This window comes from Pantherophis guttatus, chromosome 15, assembly GCF_059756535.1.
Source record: "Pantherophis guttatus breed Tessera chromosome 15, ASM5975653v1, whole genome shotgun sequence".
Lineage (NCBI taxonomy): Eukaryota > Metazoa > Chordata > Lepidosauria > Squamata > Colubridae > Pantherophis > Pantherophis guttatus.
In genome coordinates this window covers 6478779-6501395 of record NC_142077.1, presented here as the reverse complement: position 1 = coordinate 6501395, position 22617 = coordinate 6478779, and the positions used below count along the sequence as shown (strand labels likewise).

Below are 22617 nucleotides of genomic sequence, written 5' to 3'. Positions count from 1 at the left end.
TTTGCAAGAGGAGCTATGTCCCAACCTTAATGACAAATAAGAGAGAAGGGGAGATAAGATTCGCCACAGACAGAAGTGTTGGGTTTGATCAAGAGCTGTGTGGAATAGAAAGGTCGGCAGTTCGTCGGTTCGAATCCCTGGTCCAGATCTCCTGCGCGTGAGCAGGGGATTGGATTAGATCAGGGATGGGCAACTATGGCTCTTTTATGACTTGTGGACTTCAACTCCCAGAATTCCTGAGCCAGCCATGTTTGCTGAGGAATTCTGGGAATTGAAGTCCACAAGTCGTAAAAGGGCCATAGTTGCCCACCTCTGGACTAGATGACCTCCAAGGTCCCTTCCAACTCTCTTATTATTACAGTGTTTCCCAACCTTAGCCATTTTAAAGCATGTGGACTTCAACTCCCAGAATACCCCAGCCTTGGTGCGGGCACTTGTTCTGCCCAAACCCTGAAGGACCTGGGGACTTTAATGAGCAATATGGTTCGTTGACTTTTTTTGCAAAATCCTTAAGCGCGTAATCATCATTCCTGGTTCTCTGGCCCAGTTTTGCGGCTTCTGAACACACTACGACTAAATGACATTACCTAGTTTGGGTCACGAGACACACCTGCAAGGAAACAACCAAACTCCAGAGAGGACCAAAGACACCCCCCCCTCTTCTTTCTGAGCATTGCAGGAGACAAAACACAATCTGGACCCCAAGACAGGCCTAAGGTGCCACGCCATATTTCCCCCTTGCAAGTCCGTGGTTCTCATCTTAGGACCCATTGGGAAGGATTTTAGTCTTCGTTTGCATAAACAGATAATTTTCCTGCTGCTATTCAGGGGTTTTGTTTTTTTTTAAAAAATACCCCCCCCTGCCCTTTTCTAATCTTTTTTTTTCCTTTTTTTTTTCTTTATTATAAACTAAAAACAAAAGACAGAAAGAAGACAATAACAAAACAAAATCACATACATACGTTTGAGGTTGATTCAACCCCCATATACATACAGTTCCTAAGTAACGTTACATATCATCATGCTATAGCTTCAATTAAATTTATCATATTTCCCCTTTTCCAATCTTAAGGCCACATGAGTCGATCTCTTCGGAGCCAGGGGCCTTATGGTGTGTGGCTTATGAACTTTGTGTCTGTTTTCTTTAACAACCCTGATAAAATTATTATTATTATTTTTTTTTGCTTATCCTGGTTAGCTTCCTTCCCGTTTGCCTTGTGGGAGGGAAGGCTTCTTGGGGACACGGAATTATAATCTTCATGTTTTCCGCTTGATTTGAGAGCATCACCTCGTTTAGATAAAAAGTCCAGAAGAAGTTGTAGCGACTGTTAAAACGCATTAAGAGAGAAAGGGCTACCACCACTTTAAAGCAGGGGTCTCCAACCTTGGCAACTTTAAGACTTGTGGACTTCAATTCCCAGAATTCTAGGAGTCGAAGTCCACAAGCAAAGCTGGCTGAGGAATTCTGGGAGTCGAAGTCCACAAGCAAAGCTGGCTGGGGAATTCTGGGAGTCGAAGTCCACAAGCAAAGCTGGCTGGGGAATTCTGGGAGTCGAAGTCCACAAGCAAAGCTGGCTGAGGAATTCTGGGAGTCGAAGTCCACAAGCAAAGCTGGCTGGGGAATTCTGGGAGTCAAAGTCCACAAGCAAAGCTGGCTGAGGAATTCTGGGAGTCGAAGTCCACAAGCAAAGCTGGCTGAGGAATTCTGGGAGTCGAAGTCCACAAACAAAGCTGGCTGGGGAATTCTGGGAGTCGAAGTCCACAAGCAAAGCTGGCTGAGGAATTCTGGGAGTCAAAGTCCACAAGCAAAGCTGGCTGAGGAATTCTGGGAGTCGAAGTCCACAAGCAAAGCTGGCTGGGGAATTCTGGGAGTCGAAGTCCACACGCAAAGCTGGCTGGGGAATTCTGGGAGTCGAAGTCTTAAAGTTGCAGAGGTTGGAGACCCCAAAGGAACCCAGGTTGGCTACATTCACACTTCTCTTCTTTTTTTTTTTGCCCAGCACACCTCTCCAGCCAGAAAGAGGAATAAATCTCCATTTTGCGCCACCTTAAAGACAGAAAAGAGGCCCTCTTGAGTTTCAAAAATAAATTCTGTGTGGGTCCTTCAGGAAAAAGCATCTTCAGTTCCATTTAATCTTCCCTAAAAGCAATCCATAAACCTTCCAGAAAAGGGAGCATTAGATGTGGTATAAAACTTGCAGGTCAGCTCAACTCTTTCTAAATCTTATTCCGGCTGCTCCTGCTTGCCAAAAAAAGGATTGTCAGTTTTGGCCGAGATGATGCCCGCTTTCTTTTCACCCCAGAATGGCAAGGCCGGCTTTCTAGGCCCTTCCGTGCTCCATTGTCCCTGTCCCCGTGCCAGCCTGCCAAGTCGCGGTGACCTTGGCGGTGATTTCCGCAATTCTTCCTTGACTTCAGCTGTTTTGACTCAGCCTCCCTTTCACTTTTGCTGGGGTTAAGCCGAAGGAGATGTGTGGTCTGTTTCTTGGGTTAAAGAGAGTCAGTTTGATGTCACGGTTAAAGGAGATCATGATTTGTAGCCCTGCCTGGTGGCTGGGTACCTTTGGGCCAGACTCGGTCTCTCTCTCTCTCCCTCCCTCCCTCCTTCCCACCACACCCCACTCCCTAACTTTCTCTCTTTTCTCTCTCTCTCTCTTTTTCTCTCTCTCCCTCTCTCATACCACACACACACACTCCCTAACCTCTTTTTCTCTCTCTTTTTCTCTCTACCTCTCTCACACTATACACGCTCCCTAACTTTCTCTTTCTCTTTCTCTCATTTTCTTTCTCTTTTTCTCTCCCTCCCTCCCTCTCACACCACACACACAGACTCCCTAACTTTCTCTTTTTCTCCCTCCTTCCCTCCCTCTCACACCACACACACATACTCCCTAACTTTCTCTTTTTCTTTCTTTTTCTCTCCCTCCCTCCCTCTCTCACACCACACACACAGACTCCCTAACTTTCTCTTTTTCTCTCTTTTTCTCCCTCCCTCCCTCTCTCGCACCACACACACAGACTCCCTAACTTTCTCTTTCTCTCTTTTTCTCTCTCTCTCCCTCCCTCTCTCACACCACACATACACACTCCCTTTCTCTTTTTTTCTCTGTCTCTGTCTTTCTCTCTCTCTCTCATTTTCTCTCCCTCCCTCCCTCCCTCCCCCTTCCCTCTCTCCCTTCCAAAAAGGTTGACCTCAAAACTGCAGTTGCCAGAATTGAAGATTGACTTGGAAGTACTTAATTTCCTTCTCATTTTACCCGCCTTGGAAGAGAAGCCATCTGTTAATGGGGCTGCAGAGGTTTTTGCATTCTTCCAAGTTTTTTTTTTCCTGTTTCATTTTTTGTTTTAGTTACGATGTTTTGTAAACTTTAGGAAGGTGTTGACCAAATATGTATTTTGCGTAGCTCGCCTTTGCTAGGCCTCCTGTGGCTTGCCGAATGGCAGTTGTTTGGTTTTTTTTAAGGGAAGGTGCCCTTCTGATTCCAGGACTTTTTGGGGAGGGGGGTGTCGCCTTATCTGTCCCCCCCCCTCTTAATTGTGAAGCTGATTTTCAGTGCTGCCTTCATTCCCCCTTGGGTGAGAAAAATTCTTCGGTATTTGGTCTTCATTAAGCAGGCAGCGTAGAGAGAAAGTTGGTAACTTAGCTGCTGGTTGGCCAATTTCAGACAGATTAAGTTGGACTTAAAAAAAATATCTCTGAAGGCACGAAACGCTACTGAGCAGTAAATATGAATCCTGGGTGTTTGGAGATAGTGACGCTGAATGTTGGTCTGTTTCATTCATCTACCACTAATGTAGGGTTTGTTCCGTTTTCCTTGATCTCCTGTTACCGGTGGCTAGGGGGACCCTAATCCAGGTTTTACGTGGGCAAGGATGCAGGTGGTTTACACAGGTCAGCTGGCATTCAGGGTACATCCTTAAGGGAGAATTGTGGTCCTTTTGTGGGGTGAAACTCCCCCAAACCTGGCCCTAACTCTACTTAATGAGGGAATTGAGGTGGGATTGATGTATATGCCACACAAAGGGGCACAGAATTCCCTGGCCTGGGGTTATTTTTTCCCCCTCCAGGGTGGGCATGGAAACTGATGCCCAAGCTTTCAAAGCTGTTCTTTACCCCCTTTTGCTGAAAAGCTGGTGTGGCACCAATTGGGGGGGGGGGAGGGAGAAAGAGAGTGCCCCCTTTTCTGTGGTTATGATCCTTACGATCATAAATACACTCATCACTCGGCTTAACAACTAATTCCCACAACACTGTCCAATCCTTTACTAAAGACTGTATCACTATTATTCCTCTCTTCCTTACTATTCTATCTCTTCCCACTTATGACTATAACCGTGTCGCTTGTGTCTTTCAATTAATGTTGCTTTTATTTGTTTCCTAGTACGATTTGATAGCTTATTAGTAACCTTGACTATCACTAAGTGTTGTATCTTTTTATTCTTGATGAATGTATTTTATTCTCCTTACGTACACTGAGAGCATATACACCAAAGGCAAATTCCTTGTGTGTCCAATCACACTTGGCCAATAAAAGAACTCTATTCTATTCTATTCTATTCTATTCTATTCTATTCTATTCTATTCTATTCTATTCTATTCTATTCTATTCTATTCTTCTCTGTTCTCTTCTCTTCACTCTTCTCTTCTCTCTTCTCTTCACTCTTTTCCTCTCCTCTCTTCACTCTTCTCTTCTTCTCTGTTCTCTTCACTCTTCTCTTCTCTCTTCTCTTCACTTTTTTCCTCTCCTCTCTTCACTCTTCTCTTCTTCTCTGTTCTCTTCTCTTCACTCTTCTCTTCTCTTCTCTTCACTTTTCCTCTCCTCTCTTCACTCTTCTCTTCTTCTCTGTTCTCTTCACTCTTCTCTTCTCTCTTCTCTTCACTTTTTTCCTCTCCTCTCTTCACTCTTCTCTTCTTCTCTGTTCTCTTCTCTTCACTCTTCTCTTCTCTCTTCTCTTCACTCTTTTCCTCTCCTCTCTTCACTCTTCTCTTCTTCTCTGTTCTCTTCTCTTGAGTCTTCTCTATTCTATTCATTCTTCTCCTCTCCTCTATTCTCTTCACTCTTATTTTCTTCTCTGTTCTCTTCTTCTCTTCATTCTTCTCCTCTCCTCTCCTCTCTTCTCTTCACTCTTCTCTTCTCCTCCTCTCCTCTCCTCTCCTCTCCTCTCCACCTGTATCTTTCAATTTATATTGTTTCTACTTGTTTCCTCGTAGGATTTGATAGCTTATTAGTAACCTTGTTTATCCCTAAGTGTTGCATCTTTTTTTTTATTCTCGACCGGAGGCATCTTATCCTCTTTATGTACACCGAGAGCATCTATACACACCAAAGACAAATTCCTTGGGTGTCCAATCGCACTTGGCCAATGAAAGAACCCTATTCTAAATGGCTTTCTGGGTGCCGGGTTCCTCACCCCCCCACCCCCCCAATCCCCATCCCATGGCCTTGCCCCCCCACTCCTCTCCCTCCCTCCCCCTCCCCTCCCCTCCCTTTGATCTGCCTCTCTTCCCCCACCCCTCTCCGCACGGGGCCAAGAGAGGCGCCCGCGGGCACCCAGCGACGACCACCGGTGGGAGTGGGGAGGGGGGGATGCAACCGGGGCAATCAATCCTCCAGGAGGAGGAGGAGGAGGAGGAGGCTCGGCCGCCCCCGAAGGAGCCGAAGCGGGCCCGGGCTCCGGGTTTTCGCGCGCTCCGCGTGTTGTCTTCGGCGGCCGGGTGGCGGCGGGCACAAAGCAGGATCGGAGCGACGGATCGGAGCGGGGAGCCCAGCCTTGCTTCCTCCTCCTCCTCTTCCTCCTCCTCCTCCTCCTCCCGGGCACCGCGTGGCTCGCCCTCCGGCGCCGGCGATGCCCGGCCGCTCCTCCGCCTCGTCCTCCCGGCCGCCTTCCTCTCGCCTGGCCCAGCCGCGGCGCTGCAGTGAAGCGGGGGCCTCCTTTTGTTCGCTGCCGGCTGCCTCTCTGGCGCTGGCTCGCCCTCTTTCTCCGCCCTCGGCGGGCAGCACCGCGCGGGGCTGAGCGCAAGCAGCCAGCCCGCCCCAGGCTCCCTCCCGGCGGGCTCAGGCAGGCAGGCAGGCGGGCGCAGCTGCCGCCATCGCTTGCCCCTCGGCTGCGCCCAGGCTGGCCGGGTGAGTGAGCGAGATCGGGGGGCGCTGGGCTCCGGAAAGCGGGGGGGGGGCGGGAGAGAGACGGTGGTGGGGGATTTTTTGGGGAGGGGGATCTCCTTACCTGGGGAGAGGGGTCGGTGGGTGGGTGGTCGCCGAGTTTTAGGCCGGGCTGTTTACCTGGAGGCGCCGCACGTGTTTGTTGGAAAGAAGTGGGGGGGGGGTGTTTGACAGCCTCAAAAGTTCCAGCAGGGCGGGGGGGGGGTTTGTGTGTATGGGAGGGGGAGGGCGGAAGCAATCGGACCCCCTCCCCACCTCCTCCTCCTCCTTCCCTTCTCCGCCATCAGGTTGGAGGGTCTGCCCCCCCCCCTCCCTAGAGGCAGTCCGGATTTCTTTCCCCCCGCCCCCCAATAAACCCCCCTCCTCCCTCCCCAAAATGGCCTTGTGCAAGAGCTTGGTTTGAATTGAATTGAATTGAATAATTTAAATTTATATCCCGCCCTTCCCTTCTCCCGAAGGACTCAGGAGGGTGAACCAGCCAGAAGTTTAAAAAAACAATCAAATAACAAAATTTAAAAACAGTTTAAAATATATATTTAAAGAATTTGGCCCCACAGTTAAAATCCCCCATTTGAAAATCCAAATTAAAATTACACAATTGGAGAGATTAGGCCAGCCCCCCCTCCTCCCTTTCCCCGCTTCCCTTCTTTAAATCCCAGCAATTGCTCCCCGCTCCACCCCACCCTCCCCAAATCTTGGTCCCTTTCTTTGGCCGAGTCAGGAAAATTGATTCTCCCCCTGGCAAAGGTGGTTCTCTCTCCCACCCCTCCCCGTCTTCCAAAATCCTTGAAGACCCCCCCAACCTTTCTCCTCTTTCCCCCCCCCATATGAACTTTAAAAATGGGGCTTAACAACCCCCCCCACCCTAAACTTAGAAAAATAATGAAGAGATGATAGGAGGAACAATTCATGTTGGGTTTGTTGGGATAGAGGGTCTTTTCCCACCCCCTCCCTCTTCTTCCTGCCCCTGGCAGAGGGAAGCAGAAACTCTTAGCAGGCCTTCTGTGTGTGTTTGTGTTTGTCTCTGTGTGTGTGTGTGTGTATGTGCGCGCTTGTGGTTTAATTAGTGTGCTGCTGTCTCTAAAAGGCCCTTTTGTAACATTTGCTTGGGTCCTTCTCTGGTTTCCTGAGACAGAAAACTGGCTGGCGTTTTTTTTTTTCTCTCCCCTTCTTCTTTTCCTTTTGCAGTTTTGAGATTTTGTTTGAAGCTCCTGGGATCTTTTTTATTTTATTTTTTTTGGGGGGGGGGGGGAATTGGCCGCCTCCCAAACACATGCGACTTTGCAAGCGCTTGTTAAGCAACTCGGATCCCCCCCCTTGAAGGAGAGGGCGATTTGGGGGGTGGGTGGAAAAAAAAGAAAAAAGAAAAGTGTGTTTTCTACTTCTCCAGTCCAATTAACGCTGGCGCTCTCTCCTCGGTTTCCCAAGTTAAAATTCATTCCTTAAGTGTCGGAGGCAGCACCAAAAAAGAAAAGAAAAAAGAAGAGTTGAGAATATATATGTATATCCCAGTTGTGCCTGTTGGGAAGTTAAGCGGGTTTTAAAGTCCCCGAGGGGCCTAGTGGCAAAGGGGAAGGTATTGATCTCTGGATAATTAGCTCACAACCTTCAACCAACTCTGCATTTGTATATGTCTCTCTCCGTCTCTCTCTCTCTATCTATCTTTATCTATCTATCTATCTATCTATCTATCTATCTATCTATCTATCTATCTATCTCTATCTATCTTTTTCCTCCAGACATTATCCAAAGGCCTGCTATAAAAATCACAGGAGTTTCTGCACAGCCCTTCCCTCGAAACTTTGAACCCTCCCCCTTTTCTTCCCACCTCCCCTTTTGGGGTCACCCTGCGGCCTTGTAAAGCCCTGTCTTAGGTAGTTCCCCCGTCCCCTTTTTGGAAACCCCTCCCCCCATTTTGGAGTGATTTTGCCCCACCGGCTGGGTGGGAGGCAGCCAGCCTTTCCTGCTTTTTGTCCTGCAGCGGTTGGGTCTGGCTTGCGGGATGGACTTGACAAGGATGATGATCTCTGGCTTCCCTCTTTCTCCCTGCCTTCTTCCCCCTTGGCTAAAGAAAAGTTGAATCTATCTAGCGTTGTGTGGAAGCAGCAGCGCAAGGCAAAGCTGGGTTCCTGGGAGGGAGGAAGGAATGCCGCTGCCGTTGCACCGTTCACAATTTGCCTGGTTGTGCGGTGTAGCATTTATGAATTGAAGCGAGGAGGGCTGACGTCATTCCTCCCTCTTGTGCCACTTCCTTTGTGTGCTTTCTCCTTTGAGTTTCGAGGACTGCCCTTTGGCGGGGGAGGATGGGTGTGGGGGTGTGTGTTTTGACTCCAGACCCAGGCGCATTGGTTGCTCAGGAGTGGGGGGGGGGGTTAAGCTCCCCCTTCGTGGGTTCTTCTGGGTTTTGGTTCTCCCTTTGCTTAGGGAGCGTTCTGGAGAAAGTGGGGGGGGGGGCGGCAGAGAGAAAAAACAATTCTTTTTATTTTAATGAAAGCGACAATGCATACAGCTGTTGTGTCGAAACATATTGGCTTCCCTTTTGGCAGTCGAGAGAGTTATCCGAAGACTGCTTGGAATTTGCTGCCGTCTCTTTCTCTTTTGCGTTTTGTTGTTGTTGTTGTTGTTGTTTTAAAAAAAATCGCTCAATGAAAGGAAACGGTGATTTTTGGCAGGAACTAAAGCAGCTTTTTTTAAAAAAAAGAAAAAAAGGGAAGAAAGGCTCTGTGTTGTGTTGTGGGTGGGTGTGTTTGAGAGTAATGGTTTGATAGTTGCTTTGCCCAACTTGTGTCTCCAGACTACAGTTCCCAGCATCCTGTGCCGACATGGCTGACACCCCTCCCCTTGCTTTGGGCCCAATCGCGGAGGCTGTGCGGGGAATCTGTGCGGGAGGCTTTGACATTCCCCGAATGGAAGAAAAGTCGAGGATTAAACTCGTCTGCAAAATAAATAACATAAACGAGGAGGTGGAGTTGGGGGGGGCAAATCTTGGTTGGAAATCATTTGGGTGTTAAGATTTGTTGGGCAAGCATCCCCAAATGACGACAGCTAAGAGGTTAAAAACCATTCTGAGGAGGCGGTCTTGATTTAAGAGGTGTGGATGTGGGTCCCTTTTTTAATTGGGTTACTGATTTTAATTTGGTATTGTATTGTGATTTGTATTGAAGTTGTCATTTTGTAAGCCGCCTTGAGTCCCTAGGGAGAAAGGCGGCATATAAATCGCAATAAACAAACAAACAAACAAACAAACAAACAAACACACACACACACCCCAACACACCAACCCTTCTAAGTTGTGCCAGGTAGCTTGTTTTTGAAAATCAAAACGACGGCTTTTGATTGCTTGGCCTCCCAAAGTAGATGTCTCATCCAGAAGAGAAGGGTGGGGGGGGGACTGCCCTCCTCTTCTCTAAGTCCCAATTGTAAGGTGTCATGTGGCTCATCAGAAGGTGAGAGAGAGAGAGAGAGAGAGAGAGAGGAGGGCTGGGGGGGGTATGGCCTACTTTGCCTCCATTGGGGTCTCCGTGGCAAGTCGCAGCAATCCGTGTCACGCTTCTGGGGCTATAAAACGTGGTGTTTTTTTTAAAAGCCGAACGATGCTGTTTCTGGAGTCTTTTTTTTTTTTTTGCCTGACCGGTGTTGACGGTGGCGAAATTCCTCCGTAAGCCACCTTGTTGGATTCATGAGGCCGGGTTGTAAATTCTCCTTAAGTCCTCCAGGCGGGCCTTCCTTTCTTCAGCCTTGGCTTGTCAACAATCTTGCGCTTGTTCACTCGTGGCCAGGAAGGGGTTTACATGCCTGCCATGCAACAAATCAGGCTGGCCAGCAATTCCCTCCCCTTTTTTTTGTTTCCCTTTTTCTTTTGTAAACAGAAATTATTCCCGTTCCTGCCACTGTTTTTATTTAGGTCCGTTGGGGGAAGAGCATGGAGGCAGCTAGAAGGCCCTGTGGTATATTTCTGGACTGTCCCAAGTTTATTTATTGGTTCGATTTATATGCCGCCCTTCTCCGGAGACTCAGGGCGGCTTGCAATGCGTTAAGCAATAGCCTTCATACTTTTGTATATACCTGCTTAGTAGGGCTTTCAGGCCCCCCCCTAAGCGGTGTACTTTTTTTAATACAAAGTCAGCTTATTGCCCCCACAATCCGGGTCCTCATTTGACCTACCTCGGAAGGATGGAAGGCTGAGTCAACCTTGAGCCTGGTGAGATTCGAACTCGCAGTAATTGCAGGCAGCTGGTGCTACTTAACAGCACTTCAGTCTGCTGTGCCAACAAGGCTCTTAAGTGGAAGTATAACGCAAGGCTAAAACCACCGAAAGGAACAGGCTGGGTTCCGTTTTGGAAAACGCACAAGGATGTTGAGACTCGTGGGAAAACTGGAAGACAGATCGTCCCAATTCCCTCTATTTGTGTGTGTTTTTATTGGGATGCATCCGTACCAAAGGCGTATTATAATGATGTGGTTTCTGACACAGATGATTCTGGTGTTTTGGACCGGTTCCCATAACACCTGAGTCACGTGGCTGCGAGATTATCAAGAGTAGAAATCCAGCATTTGTTTTCAAGGGCACCGAGTTGGGAGAGTCTTGCTCCGTAATTTTTTTTTTTTTTTTAAAATTTGATTTATATGCCGCCCTTCTCCGGAGTCTCAGGGCGGCTTACAATGCGTTAAGCAATAGCCTTCATCCTTTTGTATATTTATACAAAGTCAGCTTTTCTTCCTTCCTTCCTTCCTTCCTTCCTTCCTTCCTTCCTTCCTTCTTTCCTTTCCTTTCCTTTCCTTTCCTTTCCTTTCCTTCCCTTCCCTTCCCTTCCCTTCCCTTCCCTTCCCTTCCCTTCCCTTCCCTTCCCTTCCCTTCCCTTCCCTTCCCTTCCCTTCCCTTCCTTCCTTCCTTCCTTCCTTCCTTCTTTCTTCCTCTTTCTTTCTCTTTCTTTTCTTTTCTTAAAAAATTTGATTTATATGCCGCCCTTCTCCGGAGACTCAGGGCGGCTTACAATGCGTTAAGCAATAGCCTTCATCCTTTTGTATATTTATACAAAGTCAGCTTATTGCCCCCACAAACTGGGTCCTCAATTTACGTACCTTAGAAAGGATGGAAGGCTGAGTCAACCTTGAGCCTGGGGAGATTCGAACCTGCAGAAATTGCAAGCAGCTGTGTTAATAACAGGGTACATTAAACCACTGTACTACCAAGGCTCTGAATCCAGAGTGACTTAGCCCCCCCCCTTCCCCCCCTTGCTTGAAATGGCAGAAAGGCAAACCCGGCTTTAGCAATGGAGCAGAGTAAGATGTTTGGAGCATAAGAGTAAGATCCAGGAGCCTGGATAGCTCTGCAGACTAAAGCACTGTAATTTAACACCAGCTGTCTGCAATTAAAGTAAGTTCGAATCTTGCCAGGCTCAAGGTTGAGTCAGCCTTCCATCCTTTTTAAGGTAGGTAAATTGAGGATCCAGTTTGGGGGGGCAATAAGCTGACTATACAAAAGTATGAAGGCTGTTGCTTAGCGCATTGTAAGCCGCCCTGAGTCTCCGGAGAAGGGTGGCATATAAATCAAATTAAAAATAAATAAATAAATAAAAAGATAGAAGTGAATGGGGGGGAGTAGGCCTTAAAAGCACAACAGATAAGCCTGTATTTCTTCCCGTGTCCCACACACTGAAGGAGACAAAAAAATGTGTTTTCCAAGATGGGCAACTTTGGGATGTCAATAAAGGAGGATATTTGTAGCTCAGGGTTGAAATGAGGGGTCCTGGGTGGTCTCAGCTTGGTGGCTTTCCTTGCAGAGGTTTCATTACCCAAAGAGGTAATATCATCAGTGCTGGAAGGGAGTGAGGTTTGCGGAGAGGAAGAGGAGGAGGAAGACTATGGGTTCTTGGTGGTCTCTGAGCTTGCTTATTTTCTTGCAGACGTTTCATTACCCAATTAGATAATATTATCAGTGCTAGAAGGAAGTGAGGTTTGTGGAGGAGGAGGAGGAGGAGGAGGAGGAGGAGGAGGAGGAGGAGGAAGACTAATGAAACGTCGGCAAGAAAACAAGCAGAGAGCCCCAAGGACCTTCTCAACTTTTAAGATGTGTGAACTTCAGCTGCCAGGATTTCCCAGCCAGCATCCCTAATGGGAATAGAAGCAAATTCAAAATAGCGTCTTATTTGCCTTGGGGTTGTAGAGGTTATCATTGGATGCCACACCTCCTTGTCTCAGATAATTCTCCAGCTACCAACTCTCAATAGACACGAAAACTGCCTTGCACGGATATGAGTAAGTGCCCACTCTTTTGGGTGTTGCCGTTTCAGCCATCCGTTGTGTCGCTCTTGAGCCTAGACCTGAATGTGGCCTTTGGACTTCTGAGGTCAGATGACACCAAGGCTCCTGGGCCTTGGTGGGCATTGTGGGGAGAGAGGTCAGGCAATGACTCAAAGCCACCAAAGAGGCATGACATTTGTTTGTCCGTAGGGCAGCTGGGGTGCCTTGGTTGAAGGCCTGATTAATCGTGAAGATGTCCGATATAAATGGAGACTGTGGCAGCAGAATAACAAGAGTTGGAAGGGACTTTGGAGGTCCTCTAGTCCAACCCCCTGCTCAGGCAAGAAACCGTATATCTGTGATGGCGAACCTATGGCACGCGGGCCAGAGGTGGCATGCAGAGCCCTCTCTGTGGGCATGTGCACCATCACCAGCTACTCTTCTGGTTTCCGAGAATGCCGGCCAGCTGGTCTTGACAGGCACCAGAGCACCGGAAAACAGCCTGAAAACGGCCGAAAAACGACTCCAAAATTGGCCTGGAAAACGGCCCAAAATGCCCCAAAACAGATATGCACTTTCCAGCCAGCTGGTTTTTGGGTTTCCGGTGCTCCAGCGTGCGCACACAGATGTGCATTCATGCGCATTCTGGTTTGGGCACTCGGTGCCGAAAAGGTTTGCCATTACTGCCCTGTACCATTTCAGACAAATGGTTATCCAGTCTCTTCTTAAAAACCCAGCGTGAAAGCTTCACCAGGGCAAAACGTGCAGAGAAATAATAAACCAGGCGTGAGAGAACTTCATCGATCAAGAGGAAATTGGATGCAACTAAGTTATTATCTGTCGGGACGCGGTGGCGCGGTGGCTAAGACGCTGAGCTTGTCGATCGAAAGGTCGGCAGTTCAGCGGTTCGAATCCCTAGTGCCGCGTAACGGGGGTGAGCTCCCATGACTTGTCCCAGCTTCTGCCAACCTAGCAGTTCGAAAGCATGTAAAAAAAAAAAAATGCAAGTAGAAAAAATAGGGACCACCTTTGGTGGGAAGGGAACAGCATTCCGTGAGCTTTTGGCATTGAGTCATGCCGGCCAAATGACCACGGATACGTCTTCGGACAGCGCTGGCTCTTCGGCTTTGAAACAGAGATGAGCACCGCTCCCTAGAGTCAGGAACGACTAGCACCTATGTGCGAGGGAAACCTTTACCTTTTTAAGTTATTATCTCTTGAGCTTCAGGCTGGAAGACCTCTAGAGTGTCTCTCTCACACACATTTCTATAGATAGAGCCGAAGAAGCTTCTTGGATGAGAAGCGAAATGTCTTCAAAGAAAATCCAGGTGCCAAGCACCTTTTTGGGACACCCGTGACCTGAGAATCTCCATAAACATGCCTGTAAATCATGTAAATTGCTGGGAACAAAATCTAGTCCTTTTCTGCAAGGGCTTGAGTAAGAAGTTAGCAAAGCTTCTCTTGCCTTTCGCTTTGATTAGAGATCAATTTTACCTGCGCCAGGTGTCCGATGCTCTGGCACGCCACTTGGAAGGGTACCGTTGCCAAGCTGGTTGCCGTTAGGAACACCAGGAGCTGCCTGATGTCAGAGAGGACTTGACATTTCAAACGACAAACCGTAAAAGCCCGAGAGAGAGAGACGGGGTTGCTAAGCCATGATTCTTGGGCCTTTGTTGACCAAGCGGGAGTTTGTCGTCTTAATTTACCTGCCTTCTTCCCCTGAACGTAGCATGTCCTGCGTCAGTCGACCAATGGGGGGGCCTTTTGCCACGTTGGGGGTGTGTGTGTGTGTTCCTTTGATCAGGTTATTGAATAATCACGGGGGGGGGGGGGGCGGGGAAATGCCGCCTGAGGCAGATTCTGGTTGCCAATCCGAGTTAGGACTGAAACCCAGGTAGGGCACAGTGCCGTTTAATGGGCCGCATCGGCAGGCAGTTATCTTTTCAGCTGTGCAAATGAGCCAAGGGAGCGATGTGTGTTTGGCTGTCTTGCAACAAGATGGCTGGAAGGCCGTGCAGTCACGTTCACACCTTTGTGCCATGCAAGCAGAGTGCAGGTTTTTAGAGACAGAGACAGAGAGGGAGAGAGAGAGAGACACACACACACAGAAAGAGAGACACAGAGAGACAGAGAGACAGAGAGAAAGAGAGAGACAGAGACAGAGAGACGGAGAGAGAGGGATGGAGAGAGAGAATGAGAGAGGGAGAGAAAGAGAGAGAGGGACATAGAGACACAGAGAGAGGGACACAGAGAGAGAATGAGAGAGAGGAAGGGAAACAGAGACAGACATAGAGAGAGAGACGGAGACAGAGAATGAGAGGGGACAGAGAGAGAGGGATGGAGAGAGAGGGAGAGAAAAAAAAGGAAGGGAAGGAAGGAAAAGGAAGGAAGGAAGAAAGAAAAAAGAAAGAAAGAAAGAAAGAAAGGTGTTCCTTTGCAAAAAATAAACACCTGGAAGATTATGCCTTCTAAATTTGTCTGTGAAGCCTTGAGGTAGTGGCCTCTGTGTGTCTGTGTGTCTGTTGTGTGGTTTAAGCCCCTTCTGTAATCTGGCTCGTGTGCTGAATGGGTTGATAGGATTGGTGAGAATTACATGCGTGACACTTTTGAAGAGACGAGCGACACGATCATGATTTGCAGTTTGGGAGCCGGGTTCCTGGAAGACAATTAACCACAGTTTTATATGGCAAATGTGCAGCAGCTGCGCGAGTCAAGTTCCCTGGTAATCCTGGTTTGCAAACTCAGTTTAAAATAACAGGCACATATATACGGCTTTCGGAGAGCCAGCAATATGTCTGTATTTGGCAGCGGCTTTTTTAAAATTATTATTTAATTATTTAGGGGAAAGTGTTCTAATGCAAGAAAAATGTCCGTTTACCCACAGAATGAATCCATGAAGAACAGGGCAGCATTTTCCCTTTTATTCTCAAGTGCCATATTCTTGCCCAGAACGCCTCTCAAAACACTGTCCTGCCAGATGGCATGGCAAGTGATCCATCTGGGCCTCCCTCGAGAAGCCGCTGAGAGATAATGCTGGATTTTCAGTTAAAAAAACTCCACTCGGATATTTTCCTGGGTTTTTTTGGGGGGGGGTTTCCCCCTCCTTCCCCCCCCTCCTTTCCCCTGACAGCGTTTCAATTCTGACCTTTCCTTAGCCGTTTGCGCCTTTTCTCCGCACGGCTCATCTCCATAGCGCTGTTGCAAGTCAATTTTTATTTCCTCTCCGCCAAGAGAAAGGTCCTGGCTCCTCACCGAAAGGTTGGTCTTCCGGATTCGCACTCGGGTTTCTGTTTGTTTTTATTATTAAGGACAATTTCTCATCTGTCAGTGGGGAGAGAGAGGGGGGGGCTCCTTTCTCCCCCGCTCCCCCCCACCCCCGCTTCCCACCATTTGCAAAAGGAAAACGAGAGCGGTAAATTCGACATTAGCAACATGACTGCACATTTCCTCAAGGGGGAAAGTAAGACTGCCATTTTTATTATTATTATTTTTTTTTTAATTTTCCCCCAGGAATGATTCATGGTGATTAGCTGCTTCTATGAAAATCACTGTAATTTAAAGCACAGCGACCTAAATTTTCTCTTGTCAAGCTTTCCGGGATGTAGGAGGCTTCCGCAAAAATTGGATGGTTTTTTTTTTTGCTTTGCTTTGCTTTGCTCCTTCAGAGGGGGGAAGGACTCTTGACATGCCCTAATGAAGCTGCATAGCAGAGCGGACTGTAAGATTTTTCTCCTGAACCTTGAACATTTTAGTTCTTATTACATCTTCAGGAAGTGGCCTAGTCCACTGAAACCAATGTTTTCTCAACCCTGACAACTTGGGAAGTGTTGTGGCCGCCAGCGGAGCTGGTGGCAGACTCAGACAGTGAGGAGGTTGGGGAGGAACATGGGCCAGTCCTGGAGTCTGGGGAAGGCTGTGATGAGGGCTCTGCGTTGGAGGCAGAGAGAGGACCAGGGCCCTCTGACAGTTATCAGCTGCCTTCAGAGTCAGACATCAGTGAGGCAGAGGAACAGCTGGAGCCTGTTCCCAGTGTGAGCTGCCAGGAGAAGGGAACAGCTAAAGAACAAGGGACGACTCAGGAGTAAAGCCACAGGGTTTACAGAGAAACTTCCTAGCAGTGAGAACAATGAACCAGTAGAACAGCTTGCCTCCAGAAGTTGTGAATGCTCCAACGCTGAAAGTTTTTAAGAAGAGATTGGACAACCGTTTGTCTGAAATGGTATAGCAATAGCACTTAGGCTTATATACCGCTTCACAGTGCTTTACAGCCCTCTCTTAAGCGGTTTACAGAGTCAGCCCTATTGCCCCCCAACAATCTTGGTCCTCATTTTACCGACCGCGGAAGGATGGGAGTCTGAGTCAACCTTGAGCCGGTTGGTCAGGATCGAACTGCTGGCAGTGGGCAGAATTAGCCTGCAATACCGCATTCTAACCACTGGGAGGAAGAGAGGAAGGAAGGATTCATTTTACCCACTAAGAGGTTTACAGAGTCAGCCTCTTGCCCCCAACAATCCGGCTCCTCATTTTACCGACCTCGGAAGGATGGGAGGCTGAGTCAGCCTTGAGCCTGGTGAGAACCGAACTGCCAAATGGCTGGCAGCCAGCAGTTGGCAGAAGTAGGCTGCAGTACTGCATTCTAACCACTGCGCCACCGTGGCTCTTAATAGGGTTTCCTGCCTAAGCAGGGGGTTGGACTAGAAGACCTCCAAGGTCCCTTCCAACTCTTATTCTATAATTCTATAATCTTCCTGGGCTGTAAAGTTGACCGAAGCGGCAACTGCAGCCCTGAGTTCAGAAGGCATATAATAGCACTCGGAAGAACTGCAGTGTCAGGCATGAATAACATCTGGAAGAGTAAAGACGACCGGCCCCACAAACGGAATGCAGAATAGTTAACGCCATAATTTTCCCAGTTGCTACTTAAATGACTGGGAAACTTGGGTCTCTGAAAAAGGCCGAGAGGAGAAGGGCAGGCGCCTTTCGGCGGTGAGGCCGGAGGCGACTATTACGCCTGTAAAAATAACCAATAAAGAAGTCCGAGACCCATGATGGCGAACATATGGCACGCATGCCAGAGGTGGCACACAGAGCCGTCTCTCTGGGCACGTGCGCCATCGCCAGCTGCTCTCCTGGTTTCTGGCATGCTGGCCAGCTGGTCTATCGCGGGTGCTGGCGCTCTGGAAAACAGCCTGAAAACGGTCCGAAAAATGGCCAAGAAACAGGCCATTTTTTCCAGATGGTTTTGGGGGCTCAAAAAACGCCCCCAAAACAGTCATGCGTGCCCTGGCCAGCTAGTGTTCGGGTTTCCGGCACTCCGGTGAGCGTGCATGCACACGCGTTCCGGTTTGGGCACTCTGTACCGAAAAGGTTTGCCATCGCTGTCCTAGACCGACCCTCACCAAAAATAACCCCTGAAGCCAAGATGGCCAAAACAGAGGCTGCCGTACTTCGGCCAGGTCACGAAAGCTGACTCACTCGAAATGTCAATCATGCTGGAAGCGACCAGCGGGGGGGAAAAGGGAGAAGGAGCCCATCCTAACACCTGCTGACTGGACACTACAAAAGATGATCCCGCCGGGATGACCACAGCGGGGGTTGAAGGGAAGCGTTGCGAGACAGAGCGGGTGTGGAGGACAGCGCCGATCCGTAGAGTGGCCGAGGGCTGGACACGACTGAAGGCTGACCGTGACGACGGTGACGACGACGGCGGCTACAGGTGTCCCCCAGCAGGTTCTTCTGTAACATGGCAGCACGAAGAAGACAGGATTGAAGAAGAAGGGCAGGTGCCTTCAAACCTTGAGCAGCTCAGGCAGAAAAGCTTCCCCTTAAATCTGGCAGCTCCATCCTTGGGGAATTTGTTTTATTTTTTTAAGTAGTCAAACCCTACTGTGTTCTGCTCAATGTCCTCTGAAGTGGAAGAAAGGAGAGAGAAAGAGAGGTGTATAGAGAGACAGAGAGAGAGAGACACACACAAAGAGAGAGAGGGATAAAGAGAGAGAGAGAATGAGAGAGAGGAAGGGAGAGAGAGAGAGACGTCTAGAGAGAGAGAGACAGACACAGACAGAGACAGACACAGACAGATGTAGAGAGAGAGACAGATGTAGAGAGAGACAGAGAGAGAGACAGAGAGAGAGGGATGGAGAGAGAGAGAATGAGAGAGGAAGGGAGAGAGAGAGAGACGTGTAGAGAGACAGACACAGACAGAGACAGACAGAGATGTAGAGAGAGAGACAGAGAGACAGAGACAGGGATGGAGAGAGAGAGAGAATGAGGAAGGGAGAGAGACATTTAGAGAGAGACAGATGTAGAGAGAGGCAGAGAGAGAGAGAGGGACAGACAGAGAGAATGAGAAAGGGAGAGAAAGAGAGACGGACATAGAGAAAGAGGGACAGAGAGAATGAGAGAGGGAGGGAAAGAGACAGAGAGAGAGAGAGAGAGAGAGATGGAGACAGAGCAAGAATGAGAGGGGGAGAGAGGGACGGAGAGGGACGGAGAGAGAGGGAAGAAAGAAAAAGAAAAGGAAGAAAGAAAGAAAGAAGGAAAGGAAAAGGAAGGAAGGAAGGAAGGAAGGAAAGAAGAAAGAAGGAAGGAAGGAAGGAAGGAAGGAAGGAAGGAAGGAAGGAAGGAAGGAAGGCCAGCACAGGGTTTTTTTCTCCTCTCCCTCCTTTTCAGCTTCTTTGTAAAAACAAAGCAGTTCCTTTGAGCCTGGTACTAACCACACTTCTTTCTTCCTTCCTTCCTTCCTCCTCCTCTTTCTTTCTCTCCCTGAGACATAATCCTCTGATTGATTGAGCCACCTTAGGTAGTCCCGGCATGTGTCAGTGGGCACATCCCGAAAACCAGCGATTTTGGGATTAGGATGTAGTAAATCGACTAGAAAATACCTGGCAGGGGAATTGGGAGCAAACTCAGTTTATTGCATCGTTCAGAGACCGATTAGCCTTCCAGAGGATAATAAAACAAATATGAATAACTGCAGGAAAATTGGCACAGCCACTTGCTTTGGCGCTCTCTTCTTAAAGGGGAAGAACAATATTTTCTCCCCCCCCCCCCAAATCTTTGTAAGGGTTGTGCGTGATGAAAATTCAAAGGGTGTTGGCAGTATCGCTTCCCTCAGTGGAATTTTAAAGAACCTCTGGAGACGCAGAGAGAGAGAGAGAGAGATGCCCGACGGCGGTATTTGCAGCCTTGTAAGGTAGTCCTCAACTTACAACCGTTTTTTTAATGGTCGTTTGAAGTCACAACAGCGCTGAAAAAGAGACTTAGGACCAGTTTTTCACACTTATGACCATTGCAGCATCTCCCCCATGGTCACGTGATCAAAATTCAGACGCTTGGCGACCGGCTCGTATTTATGACGGTTGCAGTGCAGTGTCCCATGTGTGTGTGTGAAGCGATCCCCCTTTTGCGACCCTCCGACAAGCCCAAATCCATGGGGAAGCTAGATTCACTTAACAACCGTGTTTTTTTGCTAACTTTGCTACTTTGCGGTTGATTCCCTTGACGGTTGTGGCGGCAAGAATGGTCGTAAAAAGTGGAGCGACCCTCGCTTAAGAACTGTCTCGCTTAAGAACAGAAACGTGGGGCTCAGTTGTGGTCATAAGTCGAGGATCTCCAGGTGATATAAACCTCTGTTGGTAGTTCTGTTTGTTTACACTCGTGGGCCACTGGAATTGGTACATAGGACGCCAGATTTAAAATAACTCATTGTCTTCGCACTTAAACAAAGATTTTTATGCTTGGTCATCTATCTCTGAAAATTATTATTCTTTTCGCTGATGTACGAATGCTCTTTTCTTTCATCCCTCCCCTTGTACCCCAGAGAGGAATGAATTATTTGTTATGACGTACCTCAAATCTTGTTGATGATTCTGGACCAGAAACTGATCCTCTCAATAGAATTTTTTTTATTGGCCAAGTGTGATTGGACACACAAGGAATTTGTCTTTGGTGCCTATGCTCTCAGTGTACATAAAAAGACAAGATACATTCGTCAAGAATCATAAGGTACAACACTTAATGATAGTCATAGGGTACAAATAAGCAATCGAATCATACTAGGAAACAGATAAATAGCTAGAAGATAGATAGATAGATAGATAGATAGATAGATAGATAGATAGATAGATAGATGGATGATAGATAGGAAGGAAAGAAGAAAGAAAGAAAGAAAGAAAATTTTTTATTGGCCAAGTGTGATTGGACACACAAGGAATTTGTCTTTGGTTCATACGCTCTCAGTGTACATAAAAAAACGATACATTCGTCAAGAATCATAAGGTACAACACTTAATGATAGTCATAGGGTACAAATAAGCAATCAAATCATACTAGGAAACAGATAAATAAATAGAAGATAGATAGATAGATAGATAGATAGATAGATAGATAGATAGATAGATAGATAGATAGATAAGATATTTATTGTATTTATTGGTTCAATTTATATGCCGCCCTTCTCCGGAGACTCAGGGCGGCTTACAATGCGTTAAGCAATAACCTTCATACTTTTTGTATATAAAATGTCATTGGTGCATGCGTTCTCAGTGTACATAAAAAGAAAAGATACGTTTGTCAAGAATCATAAGGTACAACACTTAATGATAGTCATAGGGTACAAATAAGCAATCAGGAAACAATATCAGTATTAATCGTTAGGAATACCAGCAACAAGGATAAGTCCTAAGTGGGAGGAGATGGATGATGGGAACGATGAGAAGATTAATTGTAGTGCAGACTTAATGAATAGTTGGACAGTGTTGAGGGAATTATTTGTTTGATGGCGTTCGGGGAAAAAACTGTCCTTGTGTCTAGTTGTTCTGGTGTGCAGTGCTCTATAGCATCGTTTTGAGGGTAGGAGTTGAAACAGTTGATGTCCAGGATGCGAGGGGGTCTGTAGATACTTTCCCAGCCCTCTTTTTGACTCGTGCAGTATACAGGTCCTCCATGGAAGGCAGGTTGGTAGCCATGGTTTTTCTGCAGTTCTAATGATCCTCCGAAGTCTCTTTCTGTCTTGTTGGGTTGCAGAACCAAACCAGACAGTTATGGAGGTGCAGATGACAGACTCAATCATTCCTCTGTAGAACTGGATCAGCAGCTCTTTAGACAGTTTGAGCTTTCTGAGTTGGCACAGAAAGAACATCCTTCGTTGTGCTTTTTTGATGACATTTTTGATGTTAGTCAAGAACTTTCCTTCAAGATTGATTTAATGGTGTGTTGTTGTTGTTTTCCTCCCGGTCATATTGTTAATGGTACATTTGATGCTCGCTAGAAGATAACGTCCCGCTGCTGGCGCATAGAATATAATCAGATCCTCAAGATTTTATCTTACTTCATTTAAAGCAGATACGGGCATTTCTGCCACGGTTATGTGCAGTGTGGGGTTTCAGTTGCGTAACTCTAGACCTAGAATTCTGTTGAGAAAGCAAACTTTCGAAATATAGTTTGGACCATCAGGTAACTCCTCTCTTAATGCCGCCACCGTTCTTATCCGCTCGTCAAAAAAAGCTTTATATCAGATTTTCCCAGAAATGCTAGTTGAATTCTTGGGACGTCTGGTTTACACATTCGGTGACACCTGGTGCAGGTTTGAGTTCGTGAAATCCTTAGATTGGCTTTTTTTTTTTTTTTTTTTTTTGTATAGGGAATGGCCAGATTTCTGGGGAAGGGTGGTTTGAGGAAAGGCATGCTTTATTTCAGGCCTAAAAATTTGTATTTATAAAATAAGTTAAAATAGCCCTTTCTTCGCAGAGTTAGGCAAGCGTTCTTTAGGCCTTATGGCTGACCCCAAGCCTCCTATCTTTTTGTAAGGAGCTAAAGACGAGGCTCTGCAATGGAAGTGGTCCATTGAGTAATAACAGATCCCACCTCCTCCCCCCCTCAAATCTGCCCCTGCCCTGCCCTGCCCTGCCCTGCCCTGCCCTGCCCTGCCCTGCCCTGCCCTGCCCTGCCCATGTGTCCTTGGTTTTAATGTCTGCTTTGAACTTTTTAAGTTTTAACTGTATATATAACTGGAAACCTCCCAGAGTTACCCTGTGGTAAGATTTGCAGCCAATAAATTAGATAGATAGATGGATGGATGGATGGATGGATGGATGGATGGATGGATAGATAGATGGATAGATAAGAGATAGATATATAAATATAAATATAGATAGATAATTGATAGAAGATAGATGATAGATAGATAGATGATAGATAGATAGATGATAGA

General features: G+C 47.4%; 1 protein-coding gene across 8 annotated transcripts in view; it reads left to right on the top strand.

Annotated features, from left to right (window-relative positions):
* The window catches only part of RERE (arginine-glutamic acid dipeptide repeats), a 267303-nt gene that overhangs the window by 71361 nt on the left and 173325 nt on the right, over window positions 1-22617 (top strand). For 2 of the 8 annotated variants that reach the window (XM_087878882.1, XM_087878880.1), the window contains exon 1: window positions 5633-6125. The exons of the other annotated variants lie outside the window; for them this stretch is intronic. The gene's annotated coding sequence lies outside the window, so the exon portion shown is untranslated. Of the gene's footprint in view, window positions 1-5632; window positions 6126-22617 lie in introns of those variants that run through there. 8 annotated transcript variants of the gene reach the window in all.